The sequence below is a fragment of the Nematolebias whitei genome, chromosome 1, assembly GCF_014905685.2.
Source record: "Nematolebias whitei isolate Nwh7 chromosome 1, NemWhi1, whole genome shotgun sequence".
Classification (NCBI taxonomy): Eukaryota; Metazoa; Chordata; class Actinopteri; order Cyprinodontiformes; family Rivulidae; genus Nematolebias; species Nematolebias whitei.
In genome coordinates, this window is record NC_056498.1 from 39,641,957 (window position 1) to 39,648,104 (window position 6,148).

Genomic DNA, 6,148 nt, shown 5'->3' on the forward strand with positions numbered 1-6,148 from the left:
TCATGAAAGGTTTTAATTTGTCTAATAGCTTTCACATCCATACATGTTTTTTGCTGCATGGACCTCAAAACGAAGGTGGAAAATGCAGAAAAGTTCCAAAAGAAAATGAATATTTACATAACTTGGATCAGAATCAGAGAATAAAACTACTAGTACAGTTATCCTGATCCATGCTCAACAATCCAGGTAGAAAAATCCAACAGAGTTCAGTCAGGTCCTCTGCACGGTTTCTGTTTGTTGAAACGTTTCGTCCTTCATCCAAAAGACTTTGTCAGCCTGAGGAGCCACAATAAGCTCAGTCTTATAAATAGCACCTTCTCAAACTAACTTTCGGACTAGATTGCCTCGGACTAGTTGGGGCAGGCGGCAGGGGAGAGGGTGGACTACAGCAACCCACGATGTGAAGGTGCTATTTATAAGATTGAGTTTGTTGTGGCTCCTCGGACTGATGAAGACGAAACGCTTCAACACAAAGAAACTGTCCAGAGGACCTGACTCAACTTTGTTGGATACTAGTAGTTAACTTTAAAACTGTGAAACAAATCTTTAGTAAATAAAAACCTACCAGGAATCATTAAGTATTTGATAATAAAAGTAGGCTTTAAACACCGTGAACCATTAATTTGCAGAAAGCCATAACAATAATGTAGGGTTCTCTAAACATTGGGGTCCGGGGCTAATCAGGGACTTTGGAAAGATCGATGCTCTGTTGGTTAACATAGAGGCAGGACATAAACTGTACTGGAACCAGTCAACAGGTCCCATCCTGGCTTCAACGTCCAGGTTTACGTCAGATATCAATCAATATTCTAGAGTCTTGAGCATAATCCATTTATACATCAGACAAAAAATAAAAAGATTTAAGACCTACCATGCATGCCTGAGGGATAACGTATATGGTTTTGTCATCATAAAAATAGTTAAAGTTTCCGAGCAGCTCAGCAAGCTCCTCCTCGGTGTAGCAGACGCTGTGATACTTTGGCAGGTTGGTTATTAACAGAAGCTGTGGCTGAATTGAATAAATCTGTCAACAGAGATAAAGGAAATGAGCTCAGGTTGAGAAAAGTCCACTTTAATACACGCTATGAGACTAAATGGTTACCGATAACTAACCTGAGCCCCAGAGATCAAAGTCGAGGTGAAAAAGGTACTTTATTGAATTTTTGGTCGATATGTTAAAACTTATTCGGCCGATAACCAATACCTATACAGCTGCGTATGTCTCTCTCGTGAGGGTTTTCTTTCACCTTCACTGCTCTTTCTTTGTCTTACAGGCGACTCCTGAGTTACATGCTCAGGCTCATACTTACATACTGATACCTTTATTTTATTTTTTTTACAGCTGTGAAATAATGAAAAAGTCCTTGTGTCGCAGTAATGAACAAAAAAAAAAGATAAAAAAAACACTCATTAAAGTCTAGATTTGTCTGTAGATTTGTCCATCCCTCAGTTTCAAATTGTTTTATTGCAACTCTATGTCTACCGTATTACTCATGTGTTTTTGGAAGGAGCTGTTCTCAACTTGTGTTATACTTCTTGTGTTATTTAACAACTCAGTTCACTGAATTAAAAGAGAACACAAAAGACTTACTACCGTTATATTAAAGACACTGCTTGGCAAGAAAAATCCAAACTAGTTGAAAAAACTGAACCGAAATTAGGCCTGTCGCGATAAACAATAAATCAATTAATCGCACGATGAATGAAAATTATCAACCTCATTTTCATTTATCGGCTTTATCGTTTCTTCGCGTCTCTCTTTTTACTGAAGACATGGCTCAACTCGGGTGCTCTTCACCGACCCCTCCCTTTCTCTTTAAAATCTGTTTTAACCGTCCAAAATCGCATTTTTGGATCGTTAAAAGCAGCTAAGCTACGAGCTAAGCTAACAGGCCGACCTCGGGAATAAACCTCCGTCTTGTCGAGTTCCAAAATTCACGGTTGAAACCTGTGCCTTTGTGTACAAGTTGTTTTTTCCTCTGCAAAAAGAAGCTGAGAACTTGTTTACTGACTTATTTATTAAAAACTTTGTGTGAGCTCAAACCACACCGAGCGGCACCATGTCAGCATGTCAGCTCATGTCAAGGGCCCTCCCTCCCATTTTCCTTAAAGATACACGCTGCTCAACTATCCATCCTTTGGTTCAGTCTTATACTGCCATCAGGTGGTCAAAAAAAGTTACTACACTCCAAACAAATAAAAAAAAATCTAAAATTTGACAATTAATAATTGTTAAATTTCAAATAATATTATTGGTTACCACAATAATTTGAGACAATTAATCGCCCAGCAAAACTTGTTATGACAGGCCTAACAGAAACACAAAGCCAATGTGTCTGACAGCAGAATTAACTGTGCTAGCTCTTACTCTTTTTAGTAGCAAACTTAATATAAGACGGTGAACAAAATGTCTACATAAATAGTCACAATTTGTATTCAGATTTGTACCTTCTAAACATTGCTCCACTATTTTTAACCAAATATAAAACACAATAATGTATCGTTTATACTAACAGATTTACCTCTGGAGGAAGCCGATTTGTCAAAGGTTTCGACAAACTCAAATTTAAAGACGCATTAATATTGGCGTTCCAAACCGACATAGATTGCTTTAGGCATTCCGTGCATTTAAGGCATGTGAACATTCCAATTCAAATTTTAGCCAATTCACATTTCTCTTTTCTAAAAACTATAAATCAACAAGAAACAAAATATTTTTGTCTAAAACATTTTGCCTTTGTGTTTTAAGTAAAATGTTAAAATAAATGGACATAAAGAAAAGTTCACCAGTGTTCAATATAACAGAGAACAAAACAAACATTTATGATTTGCTGTTGTATGCATTAGATTGATAACTCATACACAGATAAGCGTAAGTGAACAAATACATCTTTAATATTTATCTGATGGTTGGAAATTATAGACTTTTCAAAGTCAGCTGAACTTTTTAAAGCGGTAGCCGTAACCAAAAATGAACCTCACTTTTATTAAACCAAGACATGCTATTGGCAACATGAATTTGCAGAGCCCGACCGATATATCTGCAGAGCCGATACAAGCATTTGAGGACATATCGGCATCGGCAATAGCAAAATTTTCCATCTCAGCCAGGTTCTATAAATTGGCACTTTTCTATAGTTCATTCAGGGACTGGGGAATGTTACCCAACATTTATAACTTCAGAGTAATAACGAGTAGAATGTAACACTTTGTACATCTTAAAAGTGGTTTAGGAAATCTTACTGTTGACTTCGTGATGTTGTCCCAACAACCTGTGAAGAAGGGTAAAAATTATGGGGTGAAAACAAGAGAAAACCTAGGGTTTTTTGTTAAATACTTAAAATTTACAAATTGTACCCAAATGTATTGAGTCTTACTGATTTTATGTGGCTTCAGGAAACTTTCTATCCTCTCTCCGACAGTCAGTGAGGAGTCTACAGCAGATGAAGCAGCAGCTGCTGCCGGCACCTTTTTGATTTCATTCACGGCTGTCGGATCGTTCTTGGCAGATGCAGATAATTCAGTCGATCTGGCAGGAGTTTTGCTGACGGCATTTGAAGCTGAATTTGTTTGGGCCTTTATAACAGCCAAACAGTCTAAAAAAGAAAAATAAATAAGAGTATTACTAAAGTTATTAGGGCTAAAACTGTTAGTTTCGGGTCAATGTTTTTTGTTTTGTTTTTTACCTACAGCTAATTTTATTTCCTGTAAAAAGACAGGTTTTGAACCTGGAAAAAAATGGTGTTTTGTTAAACATCCAGACTGATTTGGTTTGGTTTAGGAAATACATCCACACGAACACCTTGTATGATGCATGATGCCATGGGCAGTGGCCAAAGGCAGGGACTTTGGCGCTCTGACCCTGGCTTACCAAAGCTGGCTCTTGGAACATGGAACGTCACCTCTCTGATGGGGAAGGAGCCTGAGCTTGTGGGCGAGATTGAGGATTACTGACTAGATATAGTTGGGCTCACCTCGACACACAGCATGGGCTCTGGAACTGATCTCCTTGAGAGGGGCTGAACCTTATTCCACTCTGGAGTTGCCCATGGTGAGAGGCGTCGAGCTGATGTGGGTCTACTTTTAGCCCCTAGCCCTTCGACTTGGTGCCTGTGTGTTGGATTTTTCCCCAGCAGATGAGAGGGTGGCTTCCCTTCGCCTTCGGGTGGGGGACGGGCTCTGACTGTTGTTTGTGCCTATGCGCCAAACTGCAGTTCAGAGGCCTTCTTGGAGTCCTTGGCAGGGGTGCTGGAAGGTGCACAAGCTGGGGGACTTCAGTGCCCACGTGGGTAATGACAATGTGACCTGGAGGGGCGTGATTGGGAGAAACGGCCTCTCTGATCTGAACCCGAGCAGTGATATGTTGTTGGGCTTCTGTGCTAGTCATAGTTTGTCCATCACAAACACCATGTTCGAACGTAAGGGTGTCCATAAGTGCACTTGGCACAGGATTCCCTTGGTCGTAGATCGATGGTTGACTTCATAGTCGTGTCATCTGATTTGCGGCAGTTTGTTTTGGACACTCGGGTGAAGAGAGGCGCTGAGCTGTCAACTGATCATCACCTGGTAGTGAGTTGGATCAGATGGTGGGGGAAGATGCCGGGCAGACCCGGTAGACCCAAACGTGTAGTGAGGGTTTGCTGGGAATGCCTGGCAGAAGAACCAGTCACAGAGATCTTCAACTCAAACTTCTGGGAGAGCTGTAACTGTATCCCAGCTGAAGTGGGGGACAGTGAACGGGCTCAATGGGCTATGTTCTGCAACACACTTGTTGAGGTAGCTGCCTTCAGCTGTGGCCCCAAGGTTGTTGGTGCTTCTCGCAGTGGCCATCCACGAACTCGATGGTGGACACTCGGGGTTAGGGGTCAAGCTGAAGAAGGAGTCCTATCAGGCCTTGTTGGCCAGTGGAACTCCGGAGGCCGCTGAGGAGTACCGGAAAGCTTGGATGTGGGATGAGTTTGGTAAGACCTTGGATAGAGACCCTCAGTCGGCTCCGAGGAGATTCTGTCAAACCATCAGGCGGATGAGGAGGGGAAAGTAGAATTTTACTAACACTGTGTTCTGTGAAGATGGTGTGCTGTTGACCTCAACCAGTGATGTCGTCGGGAGGTGGAAGGAATACTTCTCAGACATTCTCAATCCCACCAACACGTCTTCCATGGAGGAAGCTGTGGAGGGAGACTTTGGGGTTGATCCGTCCATAAATGTGGCTGAGGTCGCCGATGCAAGACACCCTATCCTCAGTTGCTCCCCGAGTGCTTTCCATAGCTGCCCACTGCTCCACCTGGTAGTGGATGGGTTAAATGCAGAGAGCCAATTTTGCCATTGTACGGGAACATACAATGATGACAATACATAAGCATTATTATTGCTAAAAAGCTCCAAGGCGGCAGGGCTCCGTGAGTGGATGAGATTCACATTGATTACCTTAAGGCTCTGGATGTTGTATCAATGTGAATCTCATCCACTCACGGAGTCTTGGTTGACACACCTTTGCAATGTTGCGTGGACATCGGGGGCAGTGCCACTGCATTGACAGTCTGGGGTGGTGATTCCCCTCTTCAAAAAGGGAGACCAGAGGGTGTGATCCAATTACAGAGGCATCACTCTCCTTAGCCTCCCTGGTAAGGTCTATTCAGCGGTATTGGAGAAGCAAATCCGATCGTTGGTCGAACCTCGGATCCAGGAGGAACAACGTGGGTTCCACACTGGACGTGGAACACTGGATCAGCTCTTTACCCTCACTAGCGTCCTTGAGGGGTCATGGGAGTTTGCCCATCCTGTCTACATGTGTTTTGTAGACTTGGAGAAGGCATTAGACCGTGTTCCTCGAGGTACACTGTGGGGGGTGCTCCTTGAGTATGGGATTGGAGGCCCGTTGTTACGGGCTGTTCAGTCCCTATACAAGCGGTGCGAGAGCTTGGTTCGCATTGCCAGTAGTAAGTCGGACCCCTTTAAGGTGGGAGTTGGACTCTGCCAGGGCTGCCCATTGTCACCAATTCTGTTCATAACTTTAATGGTCAGAATTTCTCGGTGCAGCCAGTGGGCGGAGGGTTTTCGGTTCGGTGACCTCAGGATTCTATCTTTACTCTTTGCAGATGATGTGGTCCTGTTAGTGTCATTGTGCCATGATCTTCAGCTCTCACTG

At 42.9% G+C, this 6,148-nt stretch overlaps 1 long non-coding RNA gene across 1 annotated transcript; it reads right to left on the reverse strand.

Moving 5' to 3' along the window:
* Nucleotides 1-964: 964 nt before the first annotated feature.
* Nucleotides 965-3,504, reverse strand: LOC119409983. Its single transcript, XR_005186813.1, has 3 exons — nt 3,378-3,504; nt 3,244-3,272; nt 965-1,024 (listed from the first exon to the last, which is right to left on the reverse strand). It is a non-coding gene; the product is annotated as an uncharacterized LOC119409983 (long non-coding RNA).
* Between the last annotated feature and the right edge of the window lie 2,644 nt (nt 3,505-6,148).